This window comes from Lissotriton helveticus, chromosome 4_1 (assembly GCF_964261635.1).
Source record: "Lissotriton helveticus chromosome 4_1, aLisHel1.1, whole genome shotgun sequence".
Classification (NCBI taxonomy): domain Eukaryota; kingdom Metazoa; phylum Chordata; class Amphibia; order Caudata; family Salamandridae; genus Lissotriton; species Lissotriton helveticus.
The window spans coordinates 622,044,814-622,062,764 of record NC_136063.1 but is presented as its reverse complement, the minus strand read 5'-3'; positions in this window follow the sequence as shown (position 1 = coordinate 622,062,764).

The following is a 17,951-nucleotide window of genomic DNA, read 5'->3' as shown; positions in this document are numbered from 1 at the left end:
CCTGCTATTGCCCTATCTTAGTAGCGCAGCATTTGGAATTGGGGCCAGAAAAGTAACTTTCAGTTAGAGTTTTAGAAAGACAAACAAAAATGAAAATCATCTCTAGTTACACTCAATACATGTAAACTGTCACTATGGTGGAACGGAGACAGAAAGAAAGACGCATACAGTGGCGCCCTATCTCACAGACTGAAACAAAAATGTTCAAATGATGCTGCAAATGGCGTCCCATCATTAGCGTGGGTAGTTCTCAACTCTATTACCTGCCTTCCGAACAGCTGTCCATTTTGTTTTGTCTGTCTGTTTTTCTTATGCCTGTGTAGATGTTGTAAAGCGCTTTGATACCCACGGGCCCTGCTAGCGCTATATAAAACTCTAAATAAATAAATATAAATAGCAACTTACATAAATTTGGCTCCACTCAATGTAAGTCTACACTTTTGATTAACTTTTCTCTCTGAATTTATCAATAGGTAAAATAAGTAAAGTTACTTAAAAGTGTAAGAATAAATTACACATTTAAATCACTCACATTTGTAGGTTACCTTTTGGACCATTGGTGTAATGCCTCCCACCCCTGACACAAGATACAGCCTTCTTAACTTTGAATAATCCACGTTCAGCTATGTTGTCTTGTACTAATATTTGCATAATTGACCTGTTCTTATGTTCTTATTTAAAAAATTTACTTATTTGATTATTAAACCGGTTGTGCCCATCCAATTCACGCTCGTGTCGAGCTTAAACTATGCAGTGAAGCATGATTATGGCAGTAGAGTGAGTCTTTTCAGACTGTGCTTGGGAATGAGCAGGGAGAGCCTGAGGAATGCCCAGGGTGCACAGTTTCGCACTGGTTGTCAAAGCACACTGATCTACCTCGGCGGGTATTCTGTCCCAAATAGGTCCAGTAATAAGGTGTGGAGAGAATGTCAGGACGTCTATCATCTCGCAATGCTTACTCATTCACGAGGACTAAAACGAAAAAAAAAACTGCACAGTAAAGCAGGTGAACTGGCCCCGAAGACGAGAGAGATCAATCATTGGTTAAAAATGGTTGTTAGGGGGTAGCTGAAGCCTCGTGGCTCGTGGGGCTTTGTTGGAGGCAGATAACCTCCGCCGGAATATGCAGGTGGATGAAACAATTAATCCACACGAGCCTCCGAGGCGGCGGTAAAAAAGTGAAGGCATTGAATGGATTTTCCTTTTAAACGGCGGACAGCAATAAAGACGTGTATAGATAGATTGCTTGAGAGATATCTGCGCAGCGCTTCAGTTTCTACGATTGGACCTGTACGAGAACCCTCCCCTGATACACTGTTTTTTTTCACTCCTTAATCCCGACTGAACTTGAAGCAAAAGTATTTTTACATGTGATGAAATTCTTTTACAGTGATGATACATATTTTACCTTTTTTTACACTCCACTGTGGTGGTGGCTGGGCCCCTTCCGTGGGGGTTCAGCAAATCGCCAAGCAGCACTCCCCTGCCTCCAGACTCTCCACTCGCAGTCTCGGCGCCTGGTGGTTGCGCACGTCAGCGAAGCACAGCGCGGGGGCTGGCCCAGGGCCGTCATTAGTAGCACTATAAGATTGACGGCCCTGGGACCCACAAACTGGGTACGCCGCCGCCACGCAGCGCACCATCACCACTATGCTAGTAGGTGGTGGTGCGTGCGTGGCATGCACTGCAGTATTTGTTGTTGTAAGCTGCAGGTGTACTTGCACAGTGCAGTAAACTAATAACTGCACGTAATTGGTGTCACCCTAGGTGACGTGTCACCCGGCGCGGCCCGCACCCCCCGCACCCCCCTAGTGACGCGGATTCGGGTGGTGAGTTGGGGAAAGAGGAAGATGAGGGACGAGGACGAAGAATAAAAAATGAAAAATAAACCACTTACCTGAAATGTCCGGTAGCTGCCTCTGCTCTGTTTTCCGTCCTCTTCCTTCTTCCTGTCCCGACCAGCAGGAAGAAGTACCCAGCTCCCAGGTTCCCCTGAGCAAATCACAAGGCTTCAATGCAGCGTTTTGATGAGTCTGAGGATGAGCACCATGGATCGGCGCTCAGATGGGGAATGGGAGGCTTTCCATGTTCCTCAGCAGGCGCGTAATGCAGCCTGGTTGGGGAAGATGCAAAGTGCGCATGACTGTTTGGCCGGCCCGAAAGGGCTGTTCAAGCAGTCATGCACACTTAAGGAGTGCAAATCACTCCTCCCCCCTGCTGTGCCCAGCCCCGCCCGAGAGCCACTGATTGCGAAGAAAAACAAAAATGATAATAACGCCAGTTATTATCATTGTAGTTTTCCTTCTGTTTAGTGGGGTGACGCTCCTCTGCCATAGCAGAGGAGCCGCCACTGGGAGAGTCTAGATGCACAGCAGGCCTAGTAGGGAAGAAAGGTTCTGGAAACTCTATGATTGCCATTAAAACACAGAAATATGCTACCAAAAGACTGCAGAGACTGCACAGTCAGGATGTGATTTGTTATGATGCATTTGTATAATGCACTAACATCTGGCTGCCTCTTGGCACAGAAAGCACATGGCTTTATCAGGTGTAAGTTGAAAACGTGGCCTTTCCTGAAAAGAAGATAGTTGTAGTAATACAAGCTCCAGTACAGAGCATTCCAGAGCAAAGGGTACAAGAACTGGAATAGAGTGTCCAGCTGTCCTGGAGAGTCTTAAGCAGGGGATGTTAAGTAAAAAATGATTAGGAGATCGAAGCATGCGAGAGGGGCGATATGTTCTCAGTCATTGGGAAAGGAATCATGGCACAGATCCGTAGATGGATCTCTAGACTAGACAAAGGACTTTAAAAGATACTCTGGCATATGTGGGGAGCAGATTGAAAGCACTGGGTTAAGGCTGCACGATTCTGGATTATTTACAGCCAACGAAGAAGAGTGGATTTAATGCTAAGGAAAATGGGGTTAAAGTAGTCAAGTCTAGATCTTATTAAGGCAGTGATATCTGTGCAATGACCTTGAAAGGCCACTTAGAGGAAAATGCAACAAATGCTTGGAAAGGGGAAGAGCCCGAACAAACAACTGATGGGACCCAATTTGTTAGCTAGAGATTGGCATCAATATTGATTTTTCGGCTCTTTACACATGTAGAGGGGTGCAGAACTTAGATCCATTTAAAAGGGCCAAACTACAGAGTACCACAGACCCTCCCACCACGGACAAGCACCTCTGCCTTGTTGGAGTTTAATATCAGCTAGTGCTTGTCCGTCCGTCTCTTGACATCTCTTATACAGGTACGCAGAGCGTGGCCTTTGTTAGGCTAACCATACAAGTGAAACAAAATTCGAGTGTGGTCTGCAAACGTGTAACGTAGGAAGCCATTTGAGTGGATGAGGGAAGACATTGGCTTGACATGAAGATAGAAAAGAAAGGTCGGATAGGTAGAGAGTGCGGATCCCTGAGGGACTCCACATCTAGATGTCGAAGATGCAGAATGAAAAGAACCTAGTATCACTGTCAGCAAGTGTTTATCCATAACGAAAGAGAATCAATCGCGCACAGAGCCTGCAATTCCCCATTTTCTGAGATTGGACTGAACAATATTGAAATCGAATGTGTCAAATGAAACTGAAAGACATAACAAAATCAGAGCATTGACAGGGTCAAAATCAGCTGTGATGCAGAGGTCAGGAATGGAAGCAACAATTACCATTTCTGTAGCGAGCCAGAACAATTACTTATCATTTTCTGCTTTCCCTCTCTGTGTGGCAGCGGCGACTGGTAAACCTGAAGAGTGGTGGGGCAGGCAAATGGGTGGTGGGTGGGTGCAATCACGCGTGGTAAATCAATCAATGAGCATTTGTATATCGCAGCACTGACACCCCTAGGGGTATTAAGGCTCTGTGGATGCGACGTCTCCATCAGGGAGTCAGGACAGAAACATGCTCAGTGTAAATTGTTGGAGTGAGCACCACTCCCCTGCAGCCAGTCAGCAGCAGTGGCCCCATACCCAAAACACCGTCTCGGACTGGGTAAAGGGAAAAATAAAATTGGAATAAGTTCAAGTTATTACCATTTCTTGTTTCACTTTTGCTGTGCTGGCAGCAGGTGGGCGAAGCACCTCTACCTTAAAAGAGGGGCAGCTGCTGCTCTGCAGACGTGTTCTCCCCATACCTATGACACAAATAAAGAGGTGCTGGCACAGATAGCTGTTTTAATATAGTAAACTGTTGCGATGTTGCAGACAGCTTACTTGGGGTATAGACACCTTACAGCCAGGATATACCTCTCTACCTCTTAAGGTTGTGCTGGTCACTTCTAAATGAAATACTGGTCCTCTTCAAGCATTCCATGAAAATGCATAGTTAGATGAATATTTATTAAGGAAGCGTTTTTTGCGTAAACCTGGATCATTTTTTTGTAACTTTTTTATTAACTTTTGCAGAGCATCACAAAATATAGTTGTTCAAGACATATTCAAGACATAATCACTTCTAACAATCCCCATCTCTCTCTCCCTCATCTCATCCTGATGCAGGTCACATATATCTGTTAAGCAAGGACTTAACAAATATGCCACAATCCTTCTCCCCTATCATTAATATCAGACAGAAAACAAAGACAACCTCCCCATGCGTACCACATCTCTATCAAATAGGAGTAATGCTCTTAATCTAGAATTTAAGACGTATGGATTCCAAGGTCCCCACAACTTGGAGAACTTTCTTCTGATATGCGTCAAGTTGCGAGTAGCTTTCGCATTTGACACTACCTGACACAGTTTATACAACCACTGCACAATGCTCGGGGGCCCTTTTTTCCAGTGCTGGACAGTGAGCATCATTGCACCCCTCTCATCTGACTTAGCTGTGACCTATCAATAGCACACATATAATCCAAGGCCATGTCTGCTAACCCCACCAGTACATTGACAAGCTACAGGGGCTGTCCAACAACCCTGAACTAGGGACAGTCGATTATAACACCTAACAAAAGGTTCAGGTAGAGAAGTCAAAAATAGATATTCTAACTTCATGCATACAATGGAAACAGAAAAGCAAAAGAAGAAGCCTGCTTATTCAGAAACAATTAAAAAAAAAATTCAGAAAACAGTTGTAATTTATTATATATGTTAAAAGTTCAAAAAAGAACAATTGCGCTCAAAACAGAATGTTGGTAAACAGAAAACAAACAACTCACAAACAAAACATATGGCTTGCAAACAGACATTACATGTGCAAAAGAACAACAAAGACAAAGTAATGTGTCCTTTAAAAATTATGGCACAAAAAGCGTCGACAGCGTTTCAACCGCTGGGTTACTATGCGGTCATCATCAGGACATGAGATTTGCTTGAGCGATATATTGCTGTACAATGAAAAGATTGCAAAAATCATAAATAATTACATTCAACGAGTAGGCTTCTTCAAAGGAAAAGACTGAGGGATAGAGCACCCAGTGTCAAGTCATAGAAAGAGTTGGAAAAGGAAAAATAGGACTGCCACCACACCTATCGTGGATCCATTGCCCGACAAGGCAATATATAAAAAATCACCTTTATACAGGACTGGCCAATCACAAATTTTGATGGCTGTCGCAATTAATCCAGCTTCTACATAAAAACCAGAAATGACAGTCAGACAAACTGCGACAATAGTATGGGACAAAATTACCATGACCGAGTGGAAAATTACCACTAGGGAATTAAATTAACTTACTAAAGAAGGTAATTTTCAAAAAGCATCATGAATGTCCAGAATGGGCTGGAGAAACCCCACAGACTCAATTACCTGAGCGGAGCATCTTTCCTGCCTGCTCGGGCCAATCCCTGTGCTGCTCTCCAGCACAGGGATTGGCTGGGAGTCTATCCCAGGGGCTACTGGGACCCAGGAAGAGGCCAGCAGTAGCGACGTGAGAGGTGGGCGGCGGCCCCAGGTACGTTTTTAAAATTATTATTAACCTGTCACCCCCCCGCCATGCTCGCTCTCCCCCCACTTTCCCACACCGCCCCCCTTTGATATTGGCGGCCGCCACCGGCTTCTGTATGTTTTAGGAATGTCACACCACAGTAGCTCTCATTCATCATCTGTCTGTACTTTCCTTAATCAGGGGTTTAGTCCACTCCGCTTGGTAGCCTCATTTTTCACGGCATGTGCTTTCACATAGGATTCAATCAATGCCGGATACAAACCCTCTATTACCCATTTGTTTCGTGGTAAAACTTTTCTATGGTGTCAATTCTATTGTGGGGGCCTTTTCATTCAATGGATGAAGCACCTAGTGCTGAAGCTGCATGTATTGTAGCCTATCAGATTTTTTCACCCTAAACTCCAACTTACATTTCTAAAGTGTTTTCACCCACCCTTGCTTGAACATATCTGAGAGGGTCCTACGTTGCCCTTATATGCAGGATCTAAAATTGTCTCCTTGAGGGCTGGTGTGAAATTAATATTGGGATACAATTATGCATTTGGAAATTGTTCATTTACCCTAACTTGTTGCCCAATCCTACACCTCCATTGCTGTTTTGACAGAGGTAGCTAAATACGTATTTTGGGGTTGCTGAGGTTTTGCTAACCACTCTAGATCCTACAGTGGTTGGCTCACCACCGCATGTTCCGCTGGGAGAAATGTAATTTACTACTCATTCACAATCAACTCTAATACAAGCCGAAACGGAGTTGCATGATAGGACGTCACTATATCAAGGCACACCAATACTCGCCCCCTCTGTGTCAGGGTCACAAGTAGTTTTTTGTCAACCTGTGCCCTTCCGCCTCCCCATATGAAGGCTACCAGTTCGCCTTGTAGAAACTACAGCTCTGCTTCCAGGAGTGTTAGAAGAAGTACGTGGAAGAGATATAGATGTCTGGTGAGAATAGTCATGTTATTGACGTTTACATAGCTTGGCCATGAAACATGCAACAAACGCCATCTCCCTAGATGATCTTGTTTTTGCTTTTGACGTTTCAACCAGTTTACTCTGTACCTCCTGTTCAGTGTACCCAGTCAACTATATGCCCAAATGCTCGATTGATGTCTTAGCCCACAGCAAAAGGCAGTCTTACGCGTACAAATTGCACTTTAGCTCTGCATAATCTTAAACTCCTCCCCAGCAATGTATCCACTTTTTCTCCTTTCTCGTACACTCTCTCCCCTAGATTTAGCAGGGTTCGTTCAGCTCTGTTTGGTCACAAAATGTATACCTGCCCTTTGATTATTGAGATCTTATGATCAATTACCTGAGTATTCCTTTGATTATTTGACCTGTCAAGTTCTTTCAGGTCAGTCATTAATTTTATCTCAGTTTCTTTTCTCGCTGTCTTAGGTGAAATTGCTAAGGCTACATCCATATTATGCCTTTAAATGTAGCCCAGTTAACTGGAAGGGAAGTGGCCAAATCAAAACTGACCCAAAAGAATTGCTCTATTTCACGCGTCATTGCATTCCTGTGCACCGAGTCCCTAAATATTTTCCCATTTATCCTGCAGTAACCACTTAGGTAACCCCAATGCCATTAGTGTGTTTCCCTTTCAATCTCAACATGAACATGGCCAGAGACACATATATCGGCAAAGCCAGTTTTATGAAGTGAATGCAACAACCCTTGCGTCATAAAGATAGAGTTGATACTTGAGTATGCTCTAGGCATGTGTGATTAGGAAGTGTAATCCTTCATTTTAGGCTGCAGAAACACCAACCATCTGCCAATCCCTGCCCTCTAGGCCTCCTCTGCAGTCCTTGTGATACTGTGAAACAAAAAGAGGGGGTGGGGGGTGGAGACCTTATAACCCTCTTGAGCCTGGGCTACACCACTAAGCAACGGAAAAAATAATAAATACTCTAGCAGGATAGATATATTACCTATCAAAATGAGGCAGACCTGTTATTTGTAGCCTCACTATGGCTGAAATCACCTTTTAAGAATGAATCTCATATGTTCAATTGCAAAATGTAATCATTATGAGAGGCATTGTTGTGCTACAAACAAGAGAGGCAAACACACCAAACTCGCGTTCACATAAGCATATTTACTTGTTCAATATAACTTGCATACTTTACAAAAACTTTCAAAATGTATTACTGCTATACGTCAAGGGCAGGAAATGCCAAAGAACGTGTTTGAACGCAGGTGAACATTAGGACCGTGTTGACAGACAAAATACCATTATTAGCAGGTGACAACATTTTTTGCTGTCTCTAGGGAAATACACCAAATAATAATAGACCTGCTCAAATAGTGCACAAATCAATTGCGCATAGCTATAACTCAAATGCTGGTCTACACAAATGTAGATTATCTGTTGTTTCTTCTTGCTTGGCGTAGAACCTAGGAGATATGGGTTGATGCGTTTCGGCCTTACAATTGATGGCCTGTTTAGGACTAAGCGGAACAATTGTCACCCTGGCAATTAGTTTGTGCATCAAAGCCAACGACAGGGATCTGTTAATCAGACAGGGTCAGGAATTTGCTGTCAGCGCTCATAAGAAGAAGCTGTGAACACCTCATGTGCAATCAATGCCATCCCTTCTTTGAAATCAACAGCCTGTGTAGAACAATGTTAGGGCAAATGCCACAGAATGCAGGCCAGCAAATAAAACTGCCTGACTCAAACTACATTTTTAGGTCTCGCCTGTCGATGCGCATGCGCATCGAGCAAGCGAGACTATAGGGGCTCATCGACTCTTTATCTAACTTGCAAGGAATCGTGGCGATTCCTTGCAGTGCCCGTGACTTTTAAGCTCAATGCGCATGTGCATTGAGCTTAAAAGCGCGTGCACAGCCGCCCGCATTCCTCCGACACCTTTGAAGTGAAGCTTAGCTTCACTTCAAAGGCCCGGCTTCTTCACACCCACATGCCGCTCTGCCCCGCTCCGCCCCCTCCCCTGAGTCATCCTGCCTGCCCCTTCCCGCCGTGTCGCATTTCTCCTCCCCCCTCCCCTCTCTTCCCTCCGTCTTGTCTTTTAGGCCGGCTCGCACAACTTAATTTGCTCTTCCCCTGTGCTTCTCTTCATATGGGAATGAAGCCAGGGAGGGAGATGGCTCTCACAGTGTGCATTAATGCGTGGCAGTATCACCCAGGCAGTGTGCATTAATGCGTGGCAGTTTCGCCCGGGCAGTGTGCATTAATGCGTGGCAGTTTCACCCGGCATGAAGCAGGCGCCTCCTTTCTTTTGTTTTATACGCCGCGGCGTGCTCCTTCAAGCTCCCCTGCCCTTCGCATTGAATCCCCTCTCTTCCCCCACGCTTGGCACACATGCAATCTTTCCCTTAAGGTTGCAACGCTTCTTTAATACACACTTCCCTCTGCAGCATTTGCTGCTCTGCCCAACTTCCTCCCTCCGCTCGCGGGCGCCTCACCGCTCCACCACGCAATAAAAGTACCGGTAAGCCTGGAACATACAGACACCCGCCGGGCAATAGAAGTTGCACAGTTTGTGCCCGACGTACATGCTCGCCTGTGAAGTGAACAAGTTCCTAGCCCCATCCAGCTCTGGCGCGCCCAACTTCCCTCTCTTCTTTTATATCTTGCGTGCAAACAGCACAACAATCAGCCGCACCAGTGAATTATTCACGTCTTTAATTTGCTCACTTAATGACACCGGCGTTCTGTAATCAGAGTGCAGAGCCTGCTACCAAGCATTATGGATGACGGCCGGATTTAAATGCTGGACAATATAAAGCTCTCAGTGGTTCTGTAGTTAGTTTTTCACAAGGCAGTACTTAGATAAACTGCTGTAACGCATATTTCAAACACACTGTATGATGTAGACTAATCATGTTATCCCGTAGACAGCCCTGTTTCAATGGTTTATTTGCTTTTAAAAAAGACTGGTTAAAACTGTGTTACATGAAATAAATGCACAACTGCACAGTTAACCAGAGGTAAGTTGTTTATTCAAATAATTTTGATCAGCCTGTGTATGTAAAATTAAACAAGATCTAAAGCGCAGTTTCAGGGCAATGTGAACAAGGGCACCATGCTGAGTGAATACCTATAATGTTCTCAGCCACGCAATACCTACAGTGTGCACGGTCGCCGAATACTTTTATTTTATTAACATGATGCCCGCTTTATTCACAGCCCTGCAATACCTATAATATGCATGGCTGCTGAAAACTTTTATTTATTAACATGGCGCCCGCTTTATTAAGAGCCTTGCAATACCTATAATATTCACAGCCACGCAATACCTAGAATGTGCACGGCCGCAAATACTTTTATTTATTAACATAAAGCCCACTTCACTCGCAGCCGCACTTAAAAACTGGCACGCACTATAACAATTTGCATTAACTTGATAAATGTGCTTGTCAGGGTGGAATCTAAACGCAGAACTTTGCTTATGTCAGCTGCTTTTGAACCACATGAACAGTGTAACGCGGGGACGCCAGTGGGTGCACAAAACTGCGATTTCTTCGTCGCGGAGCTGTTAGTCAGCTGGTTGGTGCTTGCGTAAAACGAATTTAGAAACGGTCGTTTTCAAGCGTCGTAACGGCAGTATGTGTGCGACTATCTTTAATTAAGTATTTGTGTAATTCCAGCAAGCATGGAGCGGTAAAATCACGGCACAGTTTCTTTCTGTGAGAAAATATGTTAATCTGTTTTTCTTCGCACTGGAAGCGCCTTGCCCTCGGATGACAGGCTGTGCCACTGGTGACTCACGTTTTGCTTTAGGCAACCCGTCTATGTTTTAAAATTCAGCAATCGTTTGCAAAAACATCTATGTATTTTTCCGCAGTGGGACCCCTCACCCCTAAAAAACAAAACAAAAAAAACACACTTTGCAGCTTTCCCCGTACTTCTTCTAATATACAAAGCACACCGCTGAATTGCATTGCTTGCCAAATGTGTTTTTCCTCATACATATCTCGCTGTCATTAATTGATTCTTTTCACCCGGAAACTGGTGCTCAAATGCCTTTAAAATCTCGGGTACGTGCTCTGTTTGACTGATGTGGCGTGCCTGTGGTGATTACCGTGAGCTGGGGATGTCATTTGTGTTGGAGAAGCACTGTTTGAGCATTAATGCACATGGAACGAGCTGTCATACATGTGATCAAGGCTACATTGTAGTTTACGCAATCCTGAGTCCAGAGTTTTACAATGTTTTCCAGCGCCATAAAAATTGTGTGATCCTGGGCAAATCGTGTTTCTGTCTTTATTCTACGAACTTCCAATAGTGCGCAGGTATTGGATAGGAAGTATCCGGCGCTAAAAAAACGCAAGGAGTCCATTCCATAGTGCATTTTTAGATGGATAATTGATTTTATTGATGCATATTTTTTCCCAGCGATTTTGACTTACGATTAATCTGTTAAATATAGCTATATAATTTCTTTTTTTTAAAACTCGATAATTGAAGTGAAAAGCGCAAAACTGAATATACGAAGCATGCGCGCGGATTTTGAGTCCTTTTTCTTTCTCAATTACCTACATCTTGTGTTTTTCCTCTCTCCTCTGGACCGACATGATGGCAGCAGCAACGGGAACCCGAGGTTACCTCACCTTTCGGCCATGAGCCAGCACCTGTACAGCCCGGCCCCTCCTCTCTCTCATTCTGGCTCGTCTGACTTTCAGCCTCCGTACTTCCCGCCCCCCTACCAGCCCCTGTCGTATTCCCAGTCGGCAGACCCCTACTCACACCTCGACCCCTTCTCCATCAACTCCCTCCACCAGTCTCACCAGCCCTCCCCCAGCCAGCAGCAGGGCTGGCCCAACAGGAACAACCCCTCACCCTCACTCCCTCACCCACCCTCAACCCCTCACCCTCAACCCCTCACCCTCAACCCCTCACCCACCCTCACTCACCCTCACCCTCAGCCTCACCCTCACTCACCCTCAACCCCTCACCCTCACCCTCACTCACCCTCACTCACCCTCAACCTCATGCTAAAGATTTACAAAAAAAACCATTAACAATTCTAAAAGCACTAACTCTAATGCTGCGAGACCTATTGCATTTCTAATGCTTGTTGGTTCCAGCCATGTGGTTTGAAGGGTGATTCGGAATGGGTTTGTGTTGCAGAAGTGGTGTACAAACAAGTGTATGGAAAAGCTCATTACACTATTGCCAGGTGCTAGCTTGCTGCTCATTAAAAAGCCCCTTGTGATATTAGTCAGTCTTCGCTACACCATGGGGTGGTCCTGTCCAACTCTGAGTCCAAAGCTAGACTCAAGTCTCCTCCCAAGATCACTTTCGCTTTAAATCAACTACTAACCTGTCACCTACAGCTTTAAGAAGGTCATCTGAGCTGGGTTTGGCGCATTTATCAGCGTTAAGAAAGACTGAGCTGGAGGAGGAGCTACGCTAGCAACCAAGATGGCCGCGTAAGCTCCCGGCTCCGCCGACCTCCGCCAGCAGCTCGAATATCCTGCCTTTAATCCTGGAATCACACCAGATTTCCGTGTACGTGAAGTTTTTCTGCTTCCAAAGGTGCAATCCCGAGTTTTCTACCTCAACCGCAGACGAAGATACGCCGTGTTTCTATTCTCGGCCTAACAACGTGTGGAAGCCGGGGCCTCGATTTCTAGCCTATCCGGATCGGAAGTGAACAACATCGGCCGTGAGACCTGGACTGAGCCCGGTCTCCCGAAGTGTGCCGTGAATTGTTGATTTTTGGTGACGATCCTGTGAATAGTCTACACCGAGGACATACCAGCGTGCCACGCCGGCTGCCGTGGATGGGGGTCTGGTGCCCGGAGACATTGCTACCCTCTCTGGGTCGACGGGCTGCGGCCCTCGCTAGCGGCGACGGTGTGTTCTGCCAGACAAGGAGCACCCACTGTTTGACATCGGATTTGCGTGGCCTGTTACCCCGGAGTAGCCGGCCTCCGGGGTTCAAGTCCTGCTCTATCGCCTATTGAGAGGGGATAGAGCGGACGGAAGGCACGCCATCGCTGCAGGCCATCATGGCCGCCATTGGGGCGCTTCATTCACACACCATCGCTGTGTTCCGGACACTGACTGTAAAATTGGACGGTATCCTGGGACCGGAGGACGACTCTCCGTTAATTTTCCAGCAAGCCGTGGTACCAGCATTGCACTGCACATCTGAGATCGAGGTCCCCGTGCAGATCCCGGATTTAATGAGCCTTGGCGGTCCCCAAATAACAACAAGCCAGCCCGTGCTTATCGCCAGCTTCTCCTGCGGGAATCTGTAGCCGCCTAATACATCTCTAGACGGTTTTCTGTGTGATAATAAGTTCCTCAGTGACTATTGGAGATGTCCGTTGTTCCTGGACACCTTTCCTCGTTCGATTGGTGGACTTCGTGAACTTTTATCCTGTCTCCGATCCTCCTGCACTGACATGAACTTTTATGAACGCTCTGCCTTTTCCATTAAGATGGCGGCTCGAGTGAAGAAGACTCTTATGAAAGACCGTACTGGCCAGGGCTGAGCTTGATCGCTTGGATCTGATACAATAACTTTGTGCCTATAATGTGACGGGAGTTGGGTGGTTATTGACTATACTCCCCCGACTGGTTTGTATATTTTGCTGGATATTAATTTTACTACGTCTCGGGGTGGTCGCTACTGGCGGGGGGTACGGGAGAACGGTAGTGTGTTTGCTTTTCCTCCTCCACTTTCTCTCTTTTTCTCTTCTTTTAGGGTAGGTCTGGGGCGACAGGCACGCTGCTAGTGGGGTTAGGCCGTAGCCATTGCAGGGGTGCAGGGTGGGGGTTCGGGGAGTTTTTTTTAAATTTTGCCTTTGTTTTGTTCTATGGCCCCTTTTGTCTTTCCTTTTTCCTTTTACGAGAGGTGGGCTGTTTCTTCTCCACGGATCCTTTATTGCCCGGGTGTCTACACTGGCCCTAATTATCCTATATCATTGAGGACGGGGTCGCGCGGGTGGGATTGTTTTTGATCGCTTAATAAGACTGTTTATTTCTCTTTTTCTTATATGCATAATCGCGATAGGCCATGTGTTCCTTACGATGGTAATTGTATGTATAGTCCCCCCGCGTGTCCCTGATCTGCATTTTATTGTTTGACACCTGATAACTGTAATGCCTACTCTTGTCTTACTGTTAAAATAAAAAAATATATATAAAAAAAAGAAAGACTGAGCTATAGCTACTAAACTATCATGTAACACCATCTTGATCCCTTTGTATTTTGGAGCTTACCAACCTAATGTGTTGCATGTAAAGTATTGCAATGCCTGCTATCTAAGAGGGTGTGAGACCCAGAATTGTTTTGGTAGACTTTATTTCACAATTGGAATTGGTCTTTCAGTACCAACTGCGTTTGTTACGGGTGTAATATAGGACGCTGCCTTTGTTTCTCTCCTACTTCCCATCTTCCAGATCTTAAGGGGTGCCATGTAGGCCGATGAAGACTTACTCTCCCTGTGTAGACCTCTCAAAGACCTTTCAAATAGGTCTGCAACAGTAAAAATCAAAGATACAGGAGACCTTCTTCCTCCTACCCGTTGGAACTGTTGCCTGTTATCATAATTGTTGCACCACTTTGCACCTTAAGTACTTATAGTCTACGGGTGAAACCCTCTCTCCCCCCTCCTTTTTAGGTCTCGACTTAAAGCATTGCTTTTAGCAATGATTGTTGTCGAGAATTATAGTAGGCAATCCAAGGTCTGAAACCATCGCGGATTTTGGACAGTGCGTGTTGATTACTAGTGCGGAAAGCGCGTCCACATCAAAGCCTAATTGCTTTCACTTTCACGGCCGCGAGGCCGTGAGCTACTTCAAAGGGATTCGCTCCCCCGCCCCCTGCTTCACTTCACGGCCGCGAGGCCGTGCATGCACATTTTTTTTATGCGCCGCACCACACTAAAGATTTATCACAGGCTCGCCGAAAATCAACTTTTAAAAATCCATTTTGTTTTGTTCAACAGCCGCAAAATACTGTGCTCTCACTTTAACAAGTGAGAGCCCATTGTCAGCAGTTCTGCGGCCTCTAACATTTCCACCACTTTCCCTACGTAACCTCATTGGCGCTGTTGTGTTGCCTCCAGACATGACGGACTGGCAGCAATAGTTCAGGTGATCCTCTGCCTTCATGGGAACATCTCGCCGAAAGCTAGCTTGCACCACACACTTTTGAGCGAATAAAGTCACCATTATCACCATTTTTTCCTTCTTTAAATTGTATTAAATTGGACAATTAGGAACTATCGCCAAGGTTCTATCATAAGCGCAAAAGGCCTTGGCTCCACACCCGACTACCGCTTTGGCCGAGGCACTCAGACCGAAGGCCAGGCTTCAAAGCCACCCTTCTTCGGTTTATTCCGATGCATATCCAACTCAGTGTCATGTAAATGCTACTAAACTAAAACTCAGTAGAACCAGGTCTAAGTATCAGGGTAGCCGGGGCAGTTTCCCTCTTTTTCGGCCCACTCAGGCGGTGTGAGTCCTGTCACTGCCCGGCGCCACGAGGCCGTGAGCTACTTCAAAGGGATCCGCTCCCCCACCCCCTGCTTCACTTCACGGCCGCGAGGCCGTGCATGCACATTTTTTTATGCTCCACACCACACTAAAGATTTATCACAGGCTCGCCGTAAATCAACTTTTAAAAATCCATTTTGTTTTCTTCAACAGCGGCAAAATACTGTGCTCTCACTTTAACAAGTGAGAGCCTATTGTCAGCAGTTCTGCGGCCTCTAACATTTCCGCCACTTTCCCTACGTAACCTCATTGGCGCTGTTGTGTTGCCTCCAGACATGACGGACTGGCAGCATTAGTTCAGGAGATCCTTCTGCCTTCATGCGAACATCTCGCCAAAAGCTAGCTTGTTTCCCTTGTTTTTCTGCCCTTCTGCCCCTATTAGACTCGTTTTTCCCCTTGTTTTTCTGCCCTTCTGCCCCTATTAGACTTGTTTTTTTGTGCCCTTCTGCCCCTGTTAGACTCGATTTTTGTGCCCATCTGCCCTCTGTTAGACTCGTTTTTTGTGCCCTTCTGCCCTCTGTTAGACTCGTTTTTCCCTTGTTTTTCTGCCCTTCTGCCCTTTGTTAGACTCGTTTTTTGTGCCCTTCTACCCTCTCTTAGACTCGTTTTTCCCTTCTTTTTCTGCCCTTCTGCCCTCTGTTAGACTCGATTTTTGTGCCCTTCTGCCCTCTGTTAGACTCGTTTTTTCCCATTGCAACCCCAGCATCACTCAGCGCAACCCCAGCATCACTCAGCGCAACCCCTGCATCACTCAGCGCAACCCCTGCATCACTCAGCGCAACCCCTGCATCACTCAGCGCAACCCCTGCATCACTCAGTGCAACCCCAGCATCACTCAGCGCAACCCCTGCATCACTCAGCGCAACCCCTGCATCACTCAGCGCAACCCCTGCATCACTCAGCGCAACCCCTGCATCACTCAGCGCAACCCCTGCATCACTCAGCGCAACCCCTGCATCACTCAGCGCAACCCCTGCATCACTCAGCGCAACCCCAGCATCACTCAGCGCAACCCCAGCATCACTCAGCGCAACCCCTGCATCACTCAGCGCAACCCCTGCATCACTCAGAGCAACCCATGCATCACTCAGCGCAACCCCTGCATCACTCAGCGCAGCCCCTGCATCACTCAGCGCAACCTCTGCATCACTCAGCGCAACCCCTGCATCACTCAGCGCAACCCCTGCATCACTCAGCGCAACCCCTGCATCAGCTAGCTTGTTTCCCTTATTTTTCTGCCCTTCTGCCCCTATTAGACTCGTTTTTCCCCTTGTTCAAAACTTTTACTTCCCTCTTCTGCACAAAAGTAGCAGTTTCAAGCTACCTTGACCAGTTGAACTTTTAAAGTAGGAAAGTAGCTGACAGGCTTAGATGATTATCATTTAACTAAATCAGTCTTATAAGATTCATGCCTGTAGGAGGCAACTGTAACAGGGCGCTGTAATGAACACTCATCTCATTCCTGGCCCCTGCCATAGCTGTGGCTCGTAGCACCAGCAGTCCAGTGCTAATACTAGACGGGAGCTAGCCACCAGGAGAGATGGAGATGGAAGAGCAGTAGAGATGACATGAAAAAAGAAGAACAATTGGAGAGTAAGACAGAGCAAAGTTAGAGAGAAGAAAGGTGGGAAAGAAAGAGCAAAAGAGTGAAACATACTAATTAATTTAAATAGTGATCAAGAGGGAGGAGTGAGAAAGATTAAGAGAGACCGCCAAAACACACGGTTTTATAGATAGAGAGAAACAAATAAGAAGAAAGGGATGTATGTTGTTACATCGCGTACCAATACCAAGCGTGCCATTACAACGCGAGTATTACTACGCAATGTCAATGACAACGACATGCCATTACATCGCAAACTTTTACCACGACTATGCCTTTACCACGCATGCCATTACAACACAAAGGCATGCGTGGTAAAGGTATAGTCATGGTAAAAGTTTGTAAGGTAAGTGACATTACCCTGCCCTACACTAAACCCTAATGTAGTACCCCTGCACGACCCAACCCCAACCCCCAGTCCTCTCTACATTTACACTACCCCAGCACAACCCCCTACACTACCCCCAGTCCTCTCCCTACATTTACACTACCCCCCTTACGACCCCCTACACTACCCCCAGCATGAAACCCTACACTACCCACACACCACTGTACTACCCTAAACCCTAAAACACTACCCCCAACACGACCCCCTACACTACCCAAACACCACTACACTACCCTAAACCCTAAAACACTACCCCCGCACGACCCCCTACACAACCCAAACAACACTGCACTACCATAAACCCTAAAACATTACCCCCAGCACGACCCCCTACACTACTCAAACACCATTGTACTACCCTAACACTACCCCAGCACGACCCCCTACACTACACAAACACCACTGCACTACCCTAAACCCTAAAACATTACCCCCAGCACAACCCCCTACACTACTCAAACACCACTGCACTACCCTAAACCCTAAAACACTACCCCCAGCACGACCCCTACCCTACACAAACACCACTGCACTACCCTAAAACATTACACCCAGCACGACCCTCTACACTACACAAACACCACTGCACTA